Genomic DNA, 22415 nt, shown 5'->3' on the forward strand with positions numbered 1-22415 from the left:
CTTATCCAACAAAGTTGGGGTTGCAGATCTGATAAAGAAGTTCATAATGCTTATTGAGAACCAAACCAATAATCAGGTGAAGCGCTTCGTACCGACAACGGAACAGAGTTCAAGAATTCTATTCTAGATCATTTTTGCACAGAAAAAGGGATTATATGTCAATACAGCTCTGCTCACACACCTCAACAAAATGGTGTTGCTGAAAGGAGAAATAGAACTTTAAAAGACGCTGCAAGGACGATGTTGTGTGACTCCAAGTTGCCGGTTTTCTTTTAAGCTGAGGCGATTAACACTGCTTGCTACGTTCAGAATCGGGTGTTGATCAACAAAGCTCAGATGAAGACACCCTATGAGATTTTATATGGTCACAAGCCATCAGTCAGTTATTTCCATGTATTTAGCTATCCTTGCACCCTTCTTCACCTAGAGTCCAACCCAAAGTTCAATGCCAAAGCCGATGATCGTTACTTCGTACGGTATGTTGCACCCACCGCATATAGGGTTTACAATAAGAAGACAAAGTAGATTGTGGAATCCTATGACGTGCGCTGGTTGGAGGAGAATGAAACGGATGCTCGAGTGGGTCCGGATTGGCTATTTGATTACACATCGCTTTTCAAGTCTATAAATGTGTCTTTAGATAGTTCATCTGGGTCTTCCTCTGGTTTGAAGAATGTTTCTGAAGACAAAGATGAAGAAGTTGGCTACAAACCCCCAACGGTATCCTCTTCACCATCTAAGGGGAGTCCTTTGCTTCATTAGAGGGGGAGTCATGTGTACCACCTGATAGTCCAAAATATCCAGTTTAGAATGATACTCCTGATGCTGATGCTACACCTCTTACTCCTGTTGAAAGAGAGTTCAGGTCTAGAGATGCTTCCACTGTCACTTCAACTTTTATGGAACTACTCTTTCGTGAAGACATTTCTAATGAGTTTGTAGCAGATCCATCTGGTGTGGAACAATCAGCAAATGAAGGAGGTGTCAATATTCACAATCTTCCCGTCTCACTTAATGATATCAGCCAGGAGATACCTCAAGAATTCAGCGCGATCATCCGATCGAGAATATCATTGGTCAGCTAGGTGATGGAGTTAAAACCAGAAGTCAGAGTGGAGATGTCAATACATGTCTCTATTCTAGCTTTATCTCTTAAATAGAGCCCAAGAATGTTGAAATGGATCTGAATGAGCCTAGCTAGGTAGATTCTATGGATGAAGAGTTGAATCAGTTTGAAAAGCTCAGGTTTGGAAATTGGTTGAGTTACCAAAAGGCAAAAAGTCTCTTGACACACGTTGGGTCTATCAAAACAAGGAGGATAATTCAGAGGGTATAGTGTGAAATAAAGCTAGATTGGTAGTTCGCGAGTTTCGACAAGCCGAGGGTCTTGATTATACTGAGGCTTATGCTCCAGTAGCTCGCTTGGAGGCTATTCGTATCTTCCTTGCATATGCTTCCTACACGAACTTCACGGTTTATCAAATGGACGTCAAGACAGCCTTCTTGTATGGCAAAGTGAAGAAAGAAATCTACGTTGATCATCCCCCTGGGTTCGTTAACTCGAAGTTTCCTAATCATGTCTACAAGTTGGACAAGGCACTGTATGGGTTACATCAAGCTCCTTGAGCGTGGTATGTGACCCTTACAAAGCACTTGCTCGGGCATGGATACTCTCGTGGCACTATCGATCAAACTTTTTTTATCAAGCATGTTGGTAATGATCAGATTCTGGTTCAAATCTACGTTGACAACATTATCTTCGGGTCTACCAGTCCGTAGCTATGCACGGAGTTTGAAGGCATTATGAAAAAGCGGTTTGAGATGAGTTCGTTGGGAGAAATGACCATGTTTCTAGGGATTCAGGTCAAACAAAATTCAATCGGAATCCTGCTACATCAAGCCAAGTATGTGGAGGACATTCTTGAGAAGTTCGGGTTTCAAGACGCTAAACCTGCATCGACGCCGATGGCCAAAAGACCTCTGCTGACTCGAGATACTGATGGCGAATCCGTAGATCATACACACTACAAATCAATGATCGGATCGTTGATGTATCTTACTGCAAGCCATCAAGACATAATGTTTGCAGTTTGTCAATGCGCACGTTATCAGGGTAATCCTAAATTTTCACATCTTATTGCTGTCAAAAGAATTTTTCGATATATCAAAGGCAGCCCAAAATTGGGTCTTTGGTATCCGAAAAATTCAGAATTTGATTTATATGTTTTTGCTGACAGTAATTATGGAGGCTGTGAGCTTGACAGGAAATCTACTTCAGGAGGGTGTCAATATCTTGGAGATAGGTTGGTGTCGTGGTAGTGCAAGAAGCAACACACCGTCTCAACTTAAACAGCTGAAGCGGAATACGTTGCTGCATCTACTTGTTGCTCTCAAGTTATCTAGATCCAACATCAGTTGTTGGATTACGGTTTGAATTATCTAGAAACCCCTATTTACTGTGATAATGAGGATGCGATTCAAATTTCTAAAAATCCTGTCCAACATTCCAAAACCAATCACATTGATATTAAAATTCATTTTATCAGACACTGTTATGAACGTTCACTCATCCGGCTGGAACAGGTTCTCACTGCTAATAATGTGACGGATCTGTTCACCAAGCTTTTTAACAAAGCTCGATTCAATGTGCTTGTGGGATTTTTGAAAATGATTCGTTTTCAGGATGAATTTTATTTTTCTATTTTTTACTTATTTTAAGTTATTTTAATTTTTATTTTCTTAATTCTTATTTTCTATTTTATTTTTGGTTAGATTAGTTTAAATTTGTGCATTTTAGTGATTTCATTCTCACCCATGCATAAATTTAGGGGGAGAAATAAACAAAAAGCAAACAAAAAATTAAAAATTTCAAAAATCCAAAAACAATAAAAAATCAGTAAATCAAAAATATGTTGCTGATAGTCTTGCTTGTAGGTGATGTGTTGGGAAGTGATATTATCAAGTGATAACAGGCAATCTGAATCTGTGTAACGTACCAAAATTAAATTGTCTACGCTCTGTGTTCGATGCGCTGGTAGGCACGAAAGATTCTAAATGGACTTGACTAGGAGGATTTGAACTTAAGGAATTCAAGGACATGACAAATCATAAACTAGTTAGATCCGTTTAGCTTGACAATACGACGCTCGGATAGGTTGAGCGGGGAGATATGCATGGGAGTCTACTGGTCACATTAAAAGAACCCGTATCTAGAACTGTGGATTAACTTTTCCTTGATGTGCGGATTTTTTCCTTAATTCCAGTATTGATGGGGTGACTGGGGAATTCCGATAAATTAGGTCTGTAGAAGGTTATTTTCTTTCTTTCTGTTTGTTAGTCATATGTTGCCTCCTTTGCGTGATCGAAAGATCCGACCTGGACTGTAACATATGCAATTCTATCTTTCTGCATCTTCTCTCTATGCAATTCTTTCAATCTGTTAGCCATATAATGTCTCATTTGCGTGACTTACAATCCGACCTGGTACACAGTATATGCATCATTATTTTTCTCAGTCCCTCTAAAACTTCAACTAGTCATATGTTTCATCCTCTTCGTGATTGGAAGAGATCCGACCTGGGTGTATAGCATATGCATTCTAAATCTATCTTCTCTCTTAATAATTGTCTGCTCACCCGATGTAAGGAGTATTCTGGAGGTTCTTGATTACTGGAGCATATCAGGAAGCGGGAAACATGTGCTAGTACAATTAAAATCGAATACTTACAGATTGTTTGTAGATCTCGTTGCTCAATTTAGGTGGACAACAATATCCCTGGTCGTCGTCAGATAAATGGTCCCTAGAAATCTATTTAAGAATATAGAATCAAAAAGATCTTGTTTTTAATAGATTGTCAAAATTTTATCACAATTTTTCGTGTTTAAGTGGACCACAATACCGACGATCGATCAGACATAGACATAAAGGTAAAGATACCGATAAGTAGACCAAGGCTGTCTAACAACTTTGATCCCTAAGTCACAAAATTATATTCAGTGTTTGTTTAGATAAGTTTAGTCTATTTTATTTTAACTTTATTTTATTCTTATTTTTGTTTCATTTTAATTTTATTTTGTAATTATCCAAATTTAAAGTTTAAATTTTGGAAATTATTTTATTTTTAATTTTATTTTTATTTTTGTCTATGTTAATTTTAATTTTTATTATATTGTTAAAAGTAGTCAAAGTTTTTTTTTTAATTTTTAAAATTTAGATATTTTTATTTTTTATTTTATTTTATTTTTAAATTTAATGTTACTGTTAATTTTTTAAATCCTCAAAAGTTTTATTTTTGAAAATTATTTGAAATATTGGACTGTGCCTTACACTGTGTGGACAGCAGGTAAAATAGCCAAGGGTATATAAGAGAGTTTACAGCTAGAAACTCTCTCATTCTTCACTTTTCAGCTTCCGGCCGCAAATTCTCTCCCTTTCTCTCTCATCTTCGAAAAAAAACGTTTTTCTTGTGAAATTGCTCCGATCATCTCAAAGGTAGTAAGATTCCGACCATGGATGTGTAGTTGTTTCACGAAATCGTTGCGTTCTGAGCCTAAAATTGATGAAAATAGGTATGTCGGAGCGTACGGCCCAAGCTTACGACCAAGGAGCTTACGTCCGTAATCTCCGTTTGCGGCCTTGAGCTTACGGCCATGGGTTTACGGCCGTAAACCCCAGGTTAACCGTAAACTTCTGGTTGACCTTGAACTCAAATTTTGGACAAAATAACTAATTTTTGGGCTAAATTTAAATCAATTGAAATATTATTTGCTCAAATATCTTTCTTTTCTTACTTGGTATGTTTTGGTGCAGATCAAATGGCAAGTTTACAGTTCGCAGACATGCATAACTTGGCAATTATACTGGCAGATCCTCCAGTTGCTCATGGAGAATTCAGGTCGATGATTCATGGTTTGAGAGAATGTTGCCTGGCCTCCGCCATCACCATGAACATTGTGGTCTATCAGAACATCATAAGGGAGTTCTGGCAGACTGCCAAGATGAAAAGAGATGATGATGGAGCAGTGACTGTGGATGCAATCGTTAAGAGATGCAAGGTTGTAATCACTGCGCAGTTCATTAGAGAAACGTTGCTGATCAATGACTTACCTAGTTTTCTCACTGAGATCGGGATTGAAGACGCTCAAAAGATTCTAAAAAAGATGGGGTACGAAGGCGACTCTCCTCCTACAGTGAAGAAGCTTCTGCCACCTTATTGGACATGCATCTCCGGCAGGAGGTCTGGTGCGGATGAAATATCTCTGAGGAACACTGGAGCTATTGTTCTCTTGCTGCAGGGATTGGCTTCAACTTTTCGAGGTTTATCCTGGACAAGTTCGTAGTCAACATCAACACTATAACTCGGGATACCTTCTTGATGTATCCCAGGTTCATTCAGCTATTCATCAACAAACAATTTCCTGATATGGTCAAGGAGGGAGATACACTTGATATGAAGTCCTTAGGCCCTCACACTGTTGGGCTCATCAAGAAAAATCACAAGGGAAAGGTCATCTTTTAAGGACTGTATCCACTTGTAAAATTTGGAAGATTTGCTGAGCCAAATGAGGCATCCGAGTCTCATGGATCTTCTGACAAAATATCCTCTGAGCCTACTTCAACAGAAAAAGTTATTTCAGAAGAGGATGTGATCACGATGTCAGATCAAGAAAAGGAAGAGACAATTGCTTCCGATGGTTTTGTAGCTGAGGAGCATGACCTGCAATCAGTCCAAGTCGAAAGTGACTACAATGAAGGGTCTTCTAAGAAAGTGACTGAGACTGATCAGTATGAAGACCTTGATCTTAAAGGCTTTAATAAAGATGAGATTCCGACTAACTTTGGAAGTAATGAAGACTTTTTGTCAAATGTCAATCTCAACACACTACTTGACAATATCAGTGATGTTGCTCATCCAGCAACGGAGATAAGGGACTCTAATGACGTTCTCGAGTCAACACCTGCTAGCGATCAAGTGGTTGATACGACAACTACCATGGTGACAGTGTCAGGGATTCCTCCCCTTCATGTTGTTTCACCTACAACTGAACCACTTCAAAGTGATGATTCAACAATCCAGACCTCACAACCTCCGTCAAAGAGAAGAAGACGTGATCCTAGACACGGGCTTCTGGGTTCTGACTTATCTCAAGGCCTGCCAATTAATCCAACAACTACCCCTGCTATTGTCTAAACAGAACCTTTTATTGAAGGTCCTAGCACCATCTTTGAGGTTGGTGGTTCCTCTGCTCAAGCAGGATTCTCTTCTCCTAGGGCAGATCTTGATGATGCCTCTGTACGGCTAGCCATGCATCTAGCTCAGGAACAAACTTCAATACCTTCTTCTACAGCTAAAGGAATTTCTTTTAGAGAAGGTCATTTAGGAGAAGATGATTCAGTTATTGATGAGCTTCAAAAGAGAGTAAATGTATTGGATCAAAAGAACATAGAGCTCAATATTCAAGTTAATGATCTGTTGAGCGAGAATGTAAATATGAAGATTCAAGTTTCTGATCTTCAAGAGGATAAAGCTCTGAAGACCAAGCAGATTTCTAACCTACAAAAGCACTTTAATTGTAATAACGTAAATTTTCAAAACAATTTTTCATTTTTAAATCATATTTTCAATCACCAAAACAATATCAAACAAACTGTATCCAATGTCATCATAACAAACAAACCCCAGAATCTCAAAAGATCTCAATACATAAATCCTCTCAGTGTGTACGGATCATGCCGGCGCCTTCCCACGGTCCTTGCTAGTACCTGAAACACACAACACAACAACTGTAAGCATAAATGCTTAGTGAGTTCCCCAAAATTCCACATACAACACATACGCCTTTCTAGGCCATAACTCTGTGGGACCTTCCGGTCCAAGTGTCTCAGGCGACTTCCGTCCCGAATCCTAGTAGACCTTCCGGTCCTACCCATGTCGACCTTCCGGTCCGTAACCTCTTGACCTTCCGGTCCATGTCCTCTTGACCTTCCGGTCCATATCATCTTGACCTTCTGGTCCTTACATACATAGCATACATAACGCATACATATCACGTATTAGCATATAGCACATACATCTCATAGCATATAAGACCTTCCAGTCACACATGGGTACCCTTCCAGGTACAGTATAGTGAGAATACTCAGCTCGAGATTCTCGGATAATCTCGCACATGAGAACACTGATGTACCCCCGCCTAATCACATAAACAATACTAATAAATAATGGCTCTCAAGGCTAGATTAAATCCATTCCTACAATCCCACAAAAGGGTAAAAGACCTTTTTACCCCTCCCTGAACCAAAAGTCCAAATGTTGACCAAAACCCTAAAAGTCAACGAAAGTCAACCCTTCGGGTTACGTTGCGCGTACCAAATCAGTACGTTGGGCGTACCCGGCGACTTCACAGAATCGGGGAACGCGAACCCTTACACTGCGCGTACTAGGATTATGCCCCACATAACTCCCGGTTTCATATTCCTTTTGATTTTGGGTCTTAAACGGTTCAGACACACGTCCAACTTTCAGATCTGACTGTCTCTAAGCTTCTTAATCCATAAAGTCGGTGACTTTAAGCCTTTGCATGGCTGTAAAAGTCACCAACACCCATATCATTCCATTTCCAACACTTAAAAGCCCATAACTCAAGCATGACTCCATAATAACGACCAAGTTGGGATTTTTATGGATCTACAGCACATATATCATTGAAATGGGATAGATCTAGGTCCATGGAGTCCCTTTTGTTCATAAAGTCTCCACCTTTGGGACTTTAACCGTAAAAATGGACCATGCAACACCAAACCAAAATAAAGAGGAAAGTTCTGAGCTTTATACCTCTAAGTGAAGCTCCTCCCTCTGAAGAACTCAGATCCAAGCTTGAACTTCAAACCCTAGCCTCCACAAGCACCTCCCCTTCTTCTTCACTAACACACAAAGGCACTTTTAGCTCAAAAGACTCACACACAAGCTTTAGGACGAAGGAAATACTCTATTAGGGTTTCACTCTCTTAAATGGTGGCTGAGGATAAGGCCTTAGCACTCTTTTAATAATACACAAGCCACAATTTAAGGTTTGCATCTGGGCCCGCTACGCCCAACGTAACCCTGGGTACGCCCAGCGTACCTAGGCGAGTCCGCGTCCAACTTAAGCGCATGAGTACGCGCAGCGTACTCATTTGCAATATTTTCCACTCAAGGGCTAATTTTGACAGGTTGACAAAAGAGAAGGGTTAAATAGTTGTACCTGAATTTCGAGATGTTACAATTCTCCCCACTAGAACCAAACTTCGCCCTCGAAGTCTCATGCTGAAAACAACTCCGGATGCTGCTTCCGCATCTCCGACTCCGGTTCCCAAATCAGCTCGGACACCTTCTGATGTTGCCACTGGACCTGAACCAGGGGCACGTCCTTGTTCCTCAGAACCTTGATCTTCCGATCCAAGATTGCGATTGGTCTCTCAGCATAATTCAGGCTCGCATCCACCTGAATATCCTCCAGCAGCACCACCGCCGACTTGTCAACTATACACTTCCTCGGCTGAGACACGTGGAAGGTATCATATATCTTACTTAACTCCGCAGGTAGCTCCAACTGATATGCTACCCTTCCCACCCTCGCGATCACCCTGAATCACTACTAGAAAAACAGCCTTTTACGACGCGCAAATAATGACACACACTGATAGAGGACACGCATTTGTGCGTGCCCTTAAAATTAATGTCAAAATTCCAAAATTCGAAGGATAGAGGACACGCATTTGTGCGTGCCCTAAAATTATTGTCAAACAAAACAAAATTAAAAACACGGAAGGCACTTACTTTAAGTGTGTGTCATCTACAAATGTCGCTTTATATTTTTTTCACTAAACGCGCGTTTTTAAAGAGAGATCTCTAAAAATCTAAAATTTTGAATACCCCGCTTCTGCACTCTCTCCTCTGGATAGCCTTATCTCTCGTAAAATCACACAGAGCCATTCTCTCCCCCCTTTCTCTCTCCCTCTTACCCTAGACACAACCACTGACCTTCATCAGATCTATCTTCTTCTCCCCAGCCGCCACCAACAAACCACAACCTTATGCATTACACTAAAAACCAGACTATTCTTTCACCTCTCGTCATCTCTCTCATAACACTTAGGTTTTTGGAAATGAAAAAAATTGACCCCCTACTCCTTTGATATCTTCTAATTTCTTACTGTATATAGGTTAAAATCAACCATTGCAGCAGAGCGTCTTCTTGTGTAGTGTTTAGAGGGAATGGAAATCCCCAAAAATTTGAAACCCCGCATCTTCTCCTTCCCTTCGTATCCTTCTTTGCCCTAATCTTGCTTCTTGACGCTATCATCTTCTTTCTCCCCACATTGGCTGTTAGCTTTATACTTCCCATTCCCAATTCTTAATACCCTATCTCTATTTAATTGAAAATATTTTCCCTTTAGTCTAGACGTCTACTTTTCCGCCTTAGACAATGATTACAACAATGTTGGATGAAGCTGCTCACCACCTGTACATATCCCTTTGCCACCACCTTCTCATGTCACCGACTTTCCCCATTGGCTACATATTTTGTCCAGTTGAATTGAAGGCTAAAGGTCTTGATTTATTATTCATCTCCAGCTTCAAATTAACACTTCATGCTTGGATTCTAATTAACTCTCTCTTTTTTTCTTTTAGGTTTTTGTTGCGCAACCCTATTCTTTGATATCCAAGACTTCTTGATTCACATACATCACGAAACAAGATGGTTTTGCCAAAAGACGTTGATCTGCTTAACCCCCCAGCTGAGTTGGAGAAGAGGAAGCATAAGCTCAGACGACTTGTTCAATCTCCGAACTCTTTCTTCACGGATGTCAAGTGCCAGGATTGTTTCAACATAACAACCGTATTCAGCCACTCTCAAATGGTGGTGGTGTGCGGAAACTGTCACACGGTGTTGTGTCAGCCGACTGGTGGTCGTGCAAGACTCAATGAAGGATGCTCTTTTAGAAGGAAGGGAGATTGATCCTATTGCTTGCTTTTATGGCTGGTTAATCAGAAGTTGCTTCGGTGCTATTACTTAAAAAGTTACAAGTTGAGTATTTTATTCTAGTTTTTCTTGTTGGACCCCAGCCATCATCTTTTAAAATTAGGGCTTGTGTTTGAATATTTTGATTGAACGATAGGTGATTCAGACCGTCTTCTCACTATTAAGCTTCTATTAGGTATAGATTTTTAAAAGTTTCTTTGAATTTTTTGTTGGTGACTGCTAGTATCGGATCCAAGAATGGATTTTTAAACTTCCATGTTCATGTGTATGTTTTCATAAAGCATATTCTACTATGTTTATCAATTGGTTTCTTTTGTCTATCATGTCAGTTACTGTTAAGGACGGACTTTAATAGAAAGGTATTGGAATGATGTATGTGATCTATAAGTGCTAACATTTGTTCAAAGAAAACACATACATATAAAAAAAGAATAGGTTTTCGTGAGATTATCTTAGTATTTTTCAAGGTTTTCATAGCATGCTGAATGTTTACAGTATCACATTTGTATTGATAATTTGATGAATGCGTATATAATTGTAATACATGTAGCATTACATCTGTTGGTATACATGACGTGAAAGAGGTAACAATGTATTTTTGGGTTCTGATTTTTCAAGTTCTGATGCAGGGGTATTTTAGCCAAGTGCATAGTTGGCAGAGATTCAATTTGTATGTTTGTAAATTTCTGACTTCGATCATGAATGGTATGGACGGTACTTGGATCTTTTATCATCAGAAGATGGTTATATAAACTTTTTAGTAAAGGGAATTTTGGTCAAACTTGGAAACTAACATACAAAAACCTACTTTCTGGTTGTTGTTATTCTATTGGATCAGTTATCTGGTGGTTTTCCTTTTTCAACATTTCAGGCCAGGTATCTTCAAGATGCTCGTCTTGCAGTTTTCGAGGTCTCGTCTGCTCGTCTTGCTGTGTCCGAGGTCTCGTCGGCATCTTCAAGACTCCAGAAGTCTCTCTAGCTCTCTCGTATGTATTCGCTCTCTTCAAAAATTTAAATGCATATGTGTTAAAGTGACAGCCACATGATTTAGTATTCTGTATTTACATTTGAACTTTGTCATCTCAATGGTTAAAAGATATAGAAAAGACTTTTAATGCTTTTGTCTTTTTGTATCTCTACAAACAGAAGCAAAATTCATTTAATAATCCTAATATATGTTTTATTTATTTATTTATTTATTATTTTCTTAGTTATCAATTATAATACTTATTAACTTTTAATTAGTTTTTAGGCTAATTATTATAGATGATAACATAGTTAGTCATATATATATATATATATATATATATATATATATATATATATATATATATATATATATATATATATATATATATAACTAAACTCTAAAGGAACGAGTGAATGGGTAAATGTTGCAATAAAAATATGTGAAGGTACACTAAATATGAAGTTAATATAAATACAAAACTTCATATTTAATAGTCTTGTTTATATATATATATATATATATATATATATATATATATATATATATATATATATATATATATATACTAGGTAGGTTTAAGGCTCGTGCTAAGCACGACCCATGAAGGGTATTTTTAGTATTTCCTGAAAAAACCATAAGATCATAGTGAGAAACAAACCCCAAGATACATTGAAGCGCTCATTCTCGGATTTTATAAAAGGCTAAGTGCAACAAATAGTAATGAACTTCCATTCTTACTTTTCCCTATTAATTCTATATATTAAAAAGCGTAATGGTTTTATTGGTAAACAAAAATAAGTGCATTGCTATTATGCGTACAAAATAAAGTATGTTGCCTATGATGGTACAAAGGATAAAGCATTGTTATTTTTTGGAATTTACATATGTACAAACAACCATAATAAAAATTGCATATATTTGCATATTTGGTGGAATTGTCAACATATAATGTTCAAACATGTAAAAAGGAAAGTAGGTTGTTGTTGTAGACATAACAATGAAAGTGCATTGTAAGTGGTTACATCTTCGCTTTCAATAACAAGGAAGAAAAATCACAAACTTGGTCATATCTTACCTGGTTAAAAGACATTGCAACAAGCTTCATTTCCATGAATCATAATCCGAAACCTTTATAATAACAAATGGTTGTCAATTATTGACGACCGAAGATTAGGGTTCTGATCGCTGTCAACTGTTGATGGAGGAGGTGGGAGTAGATTGTTACTTCATGATTTTGGAACTAAATAACTCAGAAAACACCATAAAGTAAATAAGAGCTAACAACATGTAGGAATGCTTCAACAATTAGTTGATTTTTCCACTTATCTTTTAAACTTAGATGTCATCCCATAAACCAAATTAAGATTCCAGCCTGGTCTAGCGAGTCAAACCTATCCTTAAAATAATTTATTGTATATATGCAACAAGAAGTGTCGGCCACTTAATGTGAAAAAGAAACATGGCCTTAGTCGTATGTAATATGTCGCAGCATAAAAGCTTTTGACAATATTACAAATAATTGTTATACAGCTAAAAACTCATTAGTTTAGTTTATCTAAATAAATTTAAAACTATTAGGAATAAATCAATTATAAGAATGTAAATCACATAAAACCACCAACCTCAATTAGGACACTTCCATATGAAACTTTTGTAGATTGTAAGCTACTTGAGGTTATTCATACTTTAATGTGGTAAATGTAAACAAGTCCATTAACAAACAAAAGGAAAGAACTTTTAAGCAGTCAATGTCTAACATTAAAACTTGATTGTATACTTGGGTCCACAACTTCGGACAAGTTTAACCCATTTGATTCATTTCATTTTTCGTTAAATTTACATGTTACTAATTTGAACAATTGGAGAAAGTATAATGCAAATGAACTCATTTTTAGGTTAACATGTCGGAACTACATATATTGCGATTTGCGAGTAAACATAAATATCAAACATGAGATTCACATATAGTTATTTGTCCTCAAAACTCACTCCTTCAAGTGTCAAGACATTTTTGACATCATTCATATAAAACATATATTAAGACATGTTATGATAATAGAAAAATAGCTATTGTAATAGGTTAAAACAAATTATTCCTATAAAACAAATTATATTTTTCCACATTGCTTCTCCAAAATATTTATACAATAGGAGCCACAAGTTATTTTATAGGAAATTGTAGGATACGATTCAAATTAGATCCCATAAATATATGTACTAAATTGGAATAATCACTTATACATCTCATTACAATAATTTGGAGAGACTATCTAGAAAACTAAAAGCAAAGATGCAGAGTATATAGATAAGAATTCAAACATTTTTGACAAAGTCAAGCATTGAACAATCAAAGTAATTCATGAACCCTATTTTAACTTATCAATAGCATACCAAACCCAAAACATTAATCCACCAAAATCCATTTTGCAAAATCACAAAAAAGATCGAGATTTTTAGGGTGTAAAAAAAAATTTCACCGCAATTGAAAAAGAAACTACACATTTGAAGGAGATAAAGAAAACCCACCACGGCTTGAGTAAAACCCTAACTTCCAATTAATGAAATCTAAAATTAAAGGACCATACCTTAAAGCATTCAAATATAATCATCAACAACCTTTGATTGGTGAGAAAAACGACTCCCCATTTGATGGAGTCCTATGTATCAACCAAAGACTACCTCCACAGTTATGGTTCGTAAGAATAAATATAGCAGGTCTTAACTTTCAGATTTCGGGTTTGATTCCTCCACACAATACGAGCTGACAAGATATGTTTCCTTCAGTTTGTGAAAATAGGCCTAAATAATTTTTGGTTTCTCATAAGTGTAGGGTTGAAAATTGGCAAGAATAGCAGAGAACGAGACACCATAATCGATCGAATCATCATTCATACCAATCCTAGTAGGCATCCTAGATTAGACCCATATGCTTCCTCGGTTCCTCCTAATCACCCTTTGTACCTTTCTCTGTGATAGGCTTTGATTATAATGAAGAAACAAACCAGAGTTTATTCTTTTTGTTGAAAATTTGGTAGGCTTATTCTTGTTGAGGGAACCGATACACGTGACGGAAAGATGGAGGGTATTTCGAATTGCAAAAAGAAGAGTGGTAGAATGGATGCGACGATCAGAAAGTTTAAATTAATTGACATTTTGATAAATTGCGTCGTTCCAAGAGTGGGTTACGTGGAGGCATTTGATCCCTATGAATTTGTTCTAAACGGCTGGAGAAAGGAAGGGCTTTTATATATATATATATATATATATATATATATATATATATATATATATATATATATATATATATATATATATATATATATATATCTTTCTATGTTTCTATAATAATTTAGTGGGTTATGCTTGGATTTTGGTAACATAAACCTGTAATAGTTAGAAATTCAAAACAAAGTTATATTATTAATTGTCATTGGTTATTTCCGTTAAAAGTTTGTTTTCGGCCCCCTAGTTTTAATTTTTGTGTTCCACCCCTGTTGGTGGTGGATTACCAACAAAAGAAAAGATATCTGCTACTTCATCTTCTTCCAATAAAGTTGATGATGGACCTCTAATTTATGTGACATGATTTTTTACCCTTTTTCTATTATCTAAGCATGTTATTGCTTCCATAGTATTATTTGTGTAAAAACAGGTCCCACCATCTATTACACACTCTTGAGATTTTGGGGTATTCCCTGTCCAAACTATATCCATGATCATTTCAAATTTAAGTCGTTGTTGATATTCTATAAGGCAGTACGACCACCACCATAAATGCATATAGGGGATAAGGTTTTCTTTGTTCGTATCCTCTATTTGTATCCTGCTTTTTTCAGTATTTTCATATTGTTAGTTTTTGTTTATCTTTACAGCCTACATATCTATTTCATTTTTAAAGCTTTTGATTTTTCAGTTTTAGGATTGTTATATGGATCTGATGTTAAAGGGCTTTAACCTTCACTTTTTCATATTTATTTGTTACTCAAACATCATTTGAAGGTACTTCCCCTGTTCTTAAATTTTAAAATATATGGATATGATGAGAGAGCTTATGTGAATTCACTTTGAAGGTGCTTCCCATGTTCTTGAAGCTTTAAGTGTTATTCATTGAGTTGTAAATAAGTAAGGATTTGAATTAAATTGAAATCCACAAAATACCCTAGACATAGGAATTCAAAAATCCTTTCTAAAATCCATGAATTTAATCCCTATCTTCTATGACTTGTTAAAATTACATATATCCCCATTAACCTATTCATTAAATTACACAATAAAGTATCAGCCCTAGATTTGTGAACTATAATTACTTATCCATATCTCTCATGGAATATTCTTATCTTTTTAAGTTCTTTGGAACAATAATCAATATCTTAATGCATCCTTTTCAATTCTGTGTTTGGTTCCTATTTCATGTAGTGCTCAATTTACATCGAATATGCTATCTGTTAACATCTTGTTCTTTATTATCAAGATAAATTTGATGAAGGCTGCAGCTCAGGAAGTGGTTGACAAAGTGAGGCAACACAATGGTCTGTTGGTTAATCAGGTGTATTACCCCAATGTTTTGTCTCTGGTTTCTGCTTACTGTATGTTTCTTCCAATGCAATTGACTGTTTTTTGGAATCTTTATGATTTGTATTTAGTTTAATCTTCTATCCATACCAAATTATCCTTGAAAGGACTTATTAATGATCATCATTTTTGGTAATACATGATATGGCATCCTGTGAAATTGTTTATAATTGGGCTGTTAATGTTCATGTTTGTTTTCATTTATGTAGGTAACAATCTTGTTGAATTAGAGGTGCAGAACACATGACTTTCTGTGGACCATATGAATCAGATGTAAATGGTAACTAGTTTAACATTTGAGTCCATACGATCAGATGTTAATGGTAACAAGTTTAACACATGTGTCTTTTTTATACATACAAATTAGGAAGGTAGATCCGACTTTGGACATGGATGATTATTTGTTAGTTTTATAGGAATGTATAACCCATGTTAACAATGTATTATTTTTGTTTAACATTTGAATGATTCTTTGTATGACATATTATAATTTGTGCAATTTATTTTATTTTTTGAGTATGAATTTTTTTTTTATATTATGCAATGGATTGTATTTTTTCTATATGGTATTTTATTTCTATTATGAGACATTAAACGCAAATTTAATTTAAAAATTAAGAATTATATAAATATATTTTTTTAAACATTTAAATTTACGATACGCAAAAATGTGTGTTATCTTCGTTTATGACATGACCTTTCTTGACAGGAGTTTTAATGATACGCTTTGCATTCGTAAATGCGCGTCGTCTATAGACGACGCGCAAAAGCATGTTGTCTCTCTTTATGACAGAGTCTTTCTTGACGTGCATTTGCGCGTTGTTTGAGCGTTTTACGACGCGCATTGCGCGTCTTAAAAGGTTGTTTTTCTAGTAGTGAATGGCCCAATATATCGGGGCCCCATCTTGCCCCTCTTCCTGAATCGAATCACTCCTTTCCGAGGAGATACTTTCAGGAGTACGAAGTCTCCCACCTGGAACTCAAGCTCGGATCGTCGCCTATCCGCATAACTCTTCTGGCAACTCTGAGCCGTCAATAACCTCTGCCTGACCTATTGTATCTGCTCTGTTGTCTGAAGCACTATCTCAGTGCTACCAATCACTCACTGCCCTACCTCTCCCCAACAGATGGGAGTCCAACACCTCCTCCCATACAACAACTCGAAGGGAGGCATACCAATGCTCAAATGGTGACTATTGTTGTAGGAAAACTCAGCTAACGGAAAATATGTGTCCTAACTCCCTCCGAAGTCCAACACACATGCCCGAAGCATGTCCTTGAGCATCTGAATCGTCCGCTCACTCTGTCCGTCCGTCTGTGGGTGGTAAGCAGTACTGAAATGCAGCCCCGTGCTGAACTCCTTGTGGAACTTCTTTCAGAACCTGGAAGTGAAACGTACATCTTGATATGACACAATTGAGATCGGCACTCCATGTCGTGATACTACCTCCCTCACATACAACTATGTCAGCCTCTCAGCAGAAGAGCTCTCACTGATAGCAAGAAAGTGAGGGCTCTTCGTCAGCCGGTCGACGATCACCCAAATTGCATCGACACCCCCTCGCGGTCCTCGGCAATTTGGTGATGAAATCCATAGAAATATGTTCCCACTTCCATTAGGGAACCTCAAGTGGCTGCAACTTGCCATGCAGACATTGGTGCTCGGCCTTAACCCTGCGACAGGTCAAGCACCTCTCAACAAACCATGCTACATCCCTCTTCATACAGGGCCACCAATAATCTTTCTTCAGATCCAAATACATCTTAGTAGCCCCGGGATGGATCAAGAACCTCAATCGATGCGCCTCCACCGTCAAAGTGGTGCGCGCCCCGCCTGTATACGACACCCAAAACCGACCATGAAAGGTCATAAGCCTGCGGCTATCGGTAATGCCCAATCACCCGCTCTCTCTTGCGGTTCTCCGGTCTCACAGCCTCTGCCTAGGCCTCCTAAATGGTGTCCAACACCGGAGTCATCACTGTCATTCGCATACAAATGTCTCGAATCGGGGCACTCTCCGCCCTACGGCTCAAGGCATCAACTACAACATTAGCTTTCCCCGGGTGGTACAGGATCTCACAATCGTAATCCTTTACCACGTCCAACCATCTCCTCTAGTGCATATTCAGATTTGGCTGATCCATCAAATACTTCAAGCTCTTGTGGTCCGTGTATATGGTACACCGAACCCCATACAAATAGTGACGCCATATCTTGAGGGCGAACACCACTGCCCCCAACTCTAGATCGTAGGTGGGATACCTCGTCTCATGAGGCTTCAGCTGCCTCGATGCATACGCTATCACATGCCCCCTTTGCATAAGTACTGCACCCAACCCCGATATCGATGCATCACAATACACCACAAAATCATCCATCCCTTCCGGGAGCGCTAACACTGGGGCTTCGCATAATCTCTGGCGTAGTGTCTCAAATGAGGTCTACTGCTCCGGACCCCATGAAAAAGCAGCACCCTTCCGGGTCAACCTGGTGAGAGGCACGACGATCTTTGAGAAATCCCTGATAAATCTTCGATAATAGCCGGCCAATCCTAGAAAACTCCTGATCTTGGTGGGTGATCTCGACACCTCCCATCTCATAACCGCCTCAATCTTGGCCGGATCGAACAATATCCCATTCTGGTTAACGAGGTGTCCCAAGAACTGGACCTCTCGTAACCAAAAATCACACTTGGAGAATTTGGCGAAAAGCCTCTCCGTCCTGAATACCCCAAGAATATCTCTCAGATGCTCCTCATGCTGCTCTCTAGATCTCGAATATACCAGAATATCGTTGATGAACACCATCACCGACCGATCCAGCATCGGCCTGCACACCCTGTTCAAGAGATCCATGAACGCTGCCAGTGCATTGGTGAGCCCAAACGGCATCACCACGAACTCTTAATGCCCATAACAAGTTCTGAACGCCATCTTTTGGATATCTTCATCCCGCACTCTCATCTGATGATATCCCGACCTCAAGTCTATCTTGGAGAACCAAGACGCTCCCTGCAACTGATCGAACAGATTGTCGATCCTCGGTAATGGATAACGGTTCTTGACCGTCAACTTGTTCAACTCCCGGTAATCAATGTACATCCGGTGTGAACCATCCTTTTTTCTTGACAAAAAGGATCAGCACTCCCCAAGGTGAGCTACTCGGTCTAATAAACCCCTTCCCAAGCAGCTCCTGAAGCTGCGAGGATAACTCCTGCATCTCTGGCGGCGCAAGGCAATAAGGTGCCTTGGCGATAGGCGCTGCCCCCAGAACCAAATCGATGTGGAACTCTACCTGCCTCTTGGGAGGCACACCCGGCAACTCCTCGGGAAAAACATTTGGGAACTCACGCACTATCGGAATGTCATCAATCGAACTTGGCCTCCCAGCGGTCACTTGCGTATCCATTACATAGGCTACGAACCCGCTGCAGCCCTACTGCAAACTCTGTCTCGCTCTGGCAGCCGAACAAAATGCTGACCCACATCGGGTACACTCGTCGTACACCGTAAATACTCCCCCACTATGGTCTCGTATCGTCACCAATTATCGCTCGCAGTCTATAACAGCCCCAAATCGGCACAACCAATCCATGCCCACTATGACACACATGTCCCCCATTGCAATCGGGACCAGATCTATCGGGAACTCCACACCGAAGATCTCAAGTACACATCCTTGAATCACATTCGTAGCATACACCGCTCGCTCGTCAGCTGTAGAAACTCGCAGAGGTTGACTCAACGCGTCTCGTCGGATACTGATGTGTTGAGACTAAACGCTAAGGAAACAAATGACCGACTCGCACCCGAGTCAAATAACACCAAAGAAGGTACAGAATTCACAAGAAAAATACCTACGCATATCATAGTATAAGCACAACACCTCAAACTCAACATAAATAAATGAAAGAATACATACCAGCCACGACATCGGGCGCTGCGCGGACCTCCTCCGCTGTCAACTAGAAGGCTCTCCCGCGAGCCTTCGGTGCCTAGGCCTTCACCGGCCGAACCTCAGTAGCTCGCACGGCGGCAGGGGCAGATCCCTGTTGTGCTCCCTGTGTTGTCCCCCACAGCTACGGACACTCGGCCTTCCGATGGCCCGTCTGGTTGCAATGAAATCAAACCATGAATCCCTTGGGAAATCCTTGGCTATATGCCCCTCCTTGCCACATTTGTAGCAAGCACCCAATCGACAAACCCCGTCATGTCCCTCGCCGCACTTCCCTCAAGTGCGACCCTTCTGGCCTCCAGATCTCGAATCGGCGGGCTTTGCCCGCTTGGCTGCCGACTGAGACTGTGTCGGCCGCCGATCCATCCGGTAAGACTCGGCCTCCTCCCTGGCCTGAGTCTCCAACTCAATATCCCTCTTCCGGGCACTTGCCTGGAGCTTAGCAAATGTCCGGTAAGTCGAGTTCGATACGAACTCCTGAATATCCCTCCTCATAATGCCAAAATACCAGCTCATGCGTGCCTGCTCAGTAGACACCTGCTCAGGGCAGAACATCTCCTTCTCATGAAACTTCCTGGTAACCACAGTAACAGAATTAGTACACTGCTTGAGGGTCAAGATCTCCTGAGCCAACTGTTCCCTCTCCACTGGGGAACATACTCGTCTCTGAACATGGTGGTGAACCTCTCCCAAGTCACCTCTAAAATCTCTGCAAGAGTGAAGCTCGCCGTCATGAACTTCCACCAGTCCTTCGCTCCCAAGCGAAGCTGGTTCAACGCGAACCGTACCCTCAGATGCTCCGGACATGAACACGTGTAGAAGCATCCGTCGATATCATAAATCCATCTCATCGCAGCGATCAGATCCTACGTCCAATCAAACTTTGGTGGCTTCGTGTTGCTGAACTCCTGAAACAACAACGAGTCACCTCCCTGAGGCCTGGCAGCAGCCACAGTTGCAGTAGCTGCAGCAGTCTCAGTCACCGCTACATACCGCTCATCAAAAGTCTAAATCAATGTGGTATTGATAGACCCAAACATCTCCGGAATCTCGGCTCGGATGGCAGCAGCCACCTCCTCATGAGTCAACCTGCGGATCTCCTCATCACTAACACCACTGCTCTCAGGTGTGTGGTGTTTCCCAACCATGATGTCTCTCTAAAATACAACATAAAATATCAAAGATCCGCTCAAGCATACTCGTACTCGATAACTCAACCCTACTTGTTCCCTAGTAATTCTTAATTGGACTGCGCACTGATACGGTGTCTTCGGTAGTATGGGCCCTTATACTACCGTCCACACCGCATCAGTATTCACCCCAAGTCCTCTTCCTTGGATCCCAGATCACAAGTACTCTACATCTCGCTAGCATAGGTTACCCTTCGGTAGACCTCTCATAAGCTCCTCACTGCTACCTACTCACTCTCAAGCATCTAATAGCAGCAGAAATATTCCTAGGCTAAGGCATCACAAATCAGGCCACTCTAGTCCTAATATGAATTGTAACACCGTAAATTCAAAATAATTTTTCACAATTTATAAAAACATTTCCCATTAACTTTTCATAAAAACATCAAGTTTAAATCTCAATTCACATTATACAAAATCCCAAGATCACAAGTATAACAAAATCCCTTGCGTGTGTACGGATCAAGCCGGCGCCTTCCCACGGTCATCGCTAGTACCTGAAACAACAACACTAACACTGTAAGCACAAAGCTTAGTGAGTTCCCCAAAATACCACACATAAAACACATATTAGCCACTCGAGGCTATAACTCTATGGGTCCGTGCACCCAAACTCTGTGAACCCTCGGGTTCTAACTCTAGGAACCTTCCGGTTCCAACTCTGTAAACATGCACAGCATAATCACATAGAAATAATGCAGTACAACATATAGCATACATAACATACAATACTCTGTCACATAACTCTGGTTACCTACTCAAGCTAAAGTATAGTGAGAAGACTCACCTCGCATATCTCGATGACTCACAAATCCTGAAATTTCTCGTGCCCGATCCTCCGAGCTATAATCCTCCTATAACATCATATGACTCTAATTAACACTTTTTATCTCTAAGGTTGACTATTCCTAAGAAGTCAACACAGGTCAACTATGGTCAACGGTCAACGGTCAACTTTGACCAGACTCGGCGAGTGCACAAGGGCAACTCGGCGAGTCTAGACGTTTTCACCAACTCCCTAGGATTCCCTTCTTACACGTCGAGTACTCCCCCTGACTCGACGAGTTCCACCTGGAAGAATCGCGGGGCCACCCCGACTCAACTCGCCGAGTCTCAAGAACAACTCGGTGAGTCCCAGCTCGACTCAGTCCACTCGACCACCCTTCCCCAACTCGCCCTGACTCACTGAGTCAACCCATGACTCGACTGGACCTCTCACTGGCCGATCCAAGGCAATCTTCAAGCTACTCGCCGAGTCTGCTCATCGGACTCGGCGAGTCCATGCCATGCAATCACTCAAACTCGCTTCTAAGGTCAGATCTGTTCCATCAATTCATAGATCTGGCCTTCCTAGACTGATTCACCACGTAAAGCCCCAAAGTTGGTGTACATACAACCTCTATATGTCCATATATGAAGAATTATCAACAAATATCACAACTCAAGGTCATAACCTCCATTGTTCTTCATAAAGCTTGATGAATGAGGCTCTCTGGACCTCTATGGATCCAGATCCAAAGCCTCATCATTAGCAAGGGACTATTTGGCCATTAAATCAACCCAACAAAGGCCACAAGAAACCCTAAATCCAAATATACTTCACAAACCAGAAGATGAGCCGAAATCATACCTTTAGATCGATGATCTAAGCTTCAAATCCACAGAATAGCAACCTCCTTTGCTTCCTCTTGGCTAGAACCTC

The 22415-nt window shown here is 39.8% G+C and overlaps 2 long non-coding RNA genes and 1 pseudogene across 3 annotated transcripts; 2 read left to right on the forward strand and 1 right to left on the reverse strand.

Annotated features, from left to right (window-relative positions):
- The first annotated feature begins 9738 nt into the window (after nucleotides 1–9738).
- LOC145051453 (small ribosomal subunit protein eS27y pseudogene) lies at nucleotides 9739–10101 on the forward strand (annotated as a pseudogene).
- Nucleotides 10102–10512: 411 nt separating this feature from the next.
- LOC145053625 (uncharacterized) lies at nucleotides 10513–14215 on the reverse strand. The gene is made up of 2 exons (XR_013684554.1): nucleotides 12072–14215; nucleotides 10513–11027 (listed from the first exon to the last, which is right to left on the reverse strand). It is a non-coding gene; the product is annotated as an uncharacterized LOC145053625 (long non-coding RNA).
- A 396-nt stretch (nucleotides 14216–14611) lies between these two features.
- LOC145053626 (uncharacterized) lies at nucleotides 14612–16087 on the forward strand. 2 transcript variants are annotated; one of them, XR_013684556.1, is made up of 2 exons: nucleotides 14612–14788; nucleotides 15468–16087. It is a non-coding gene; the product is annotated as an uncharacterized LOC145053626 (long non-coding RNA). The 2 variants fall into 2 exon arrangements; XR_013684555.1 differs by lacking the exon at nucleotides 14612–14788 and adding an exon at nucleotides 14795–14995.
- The last annotated feature ends 6328 nt before the right edge of the window (nucleotides 16088–22415 follow it).

The sequence above is a fragment of the Lactuca serriola genome, chromosome 5 (assembly GCF_051521515.1).
Source record: "Lactuca serriola cultivar US96UC23 chromosome 5, Lser_US96UC23_V15, whole genome shotgun sequence".
Classification (NCBI taxonomy): Eukaryota; Viridiplantae; Streptophyta; class Magnoliopsida; order Asterales; family Asteraceae; genus Lactuca; species Lactuca serriola.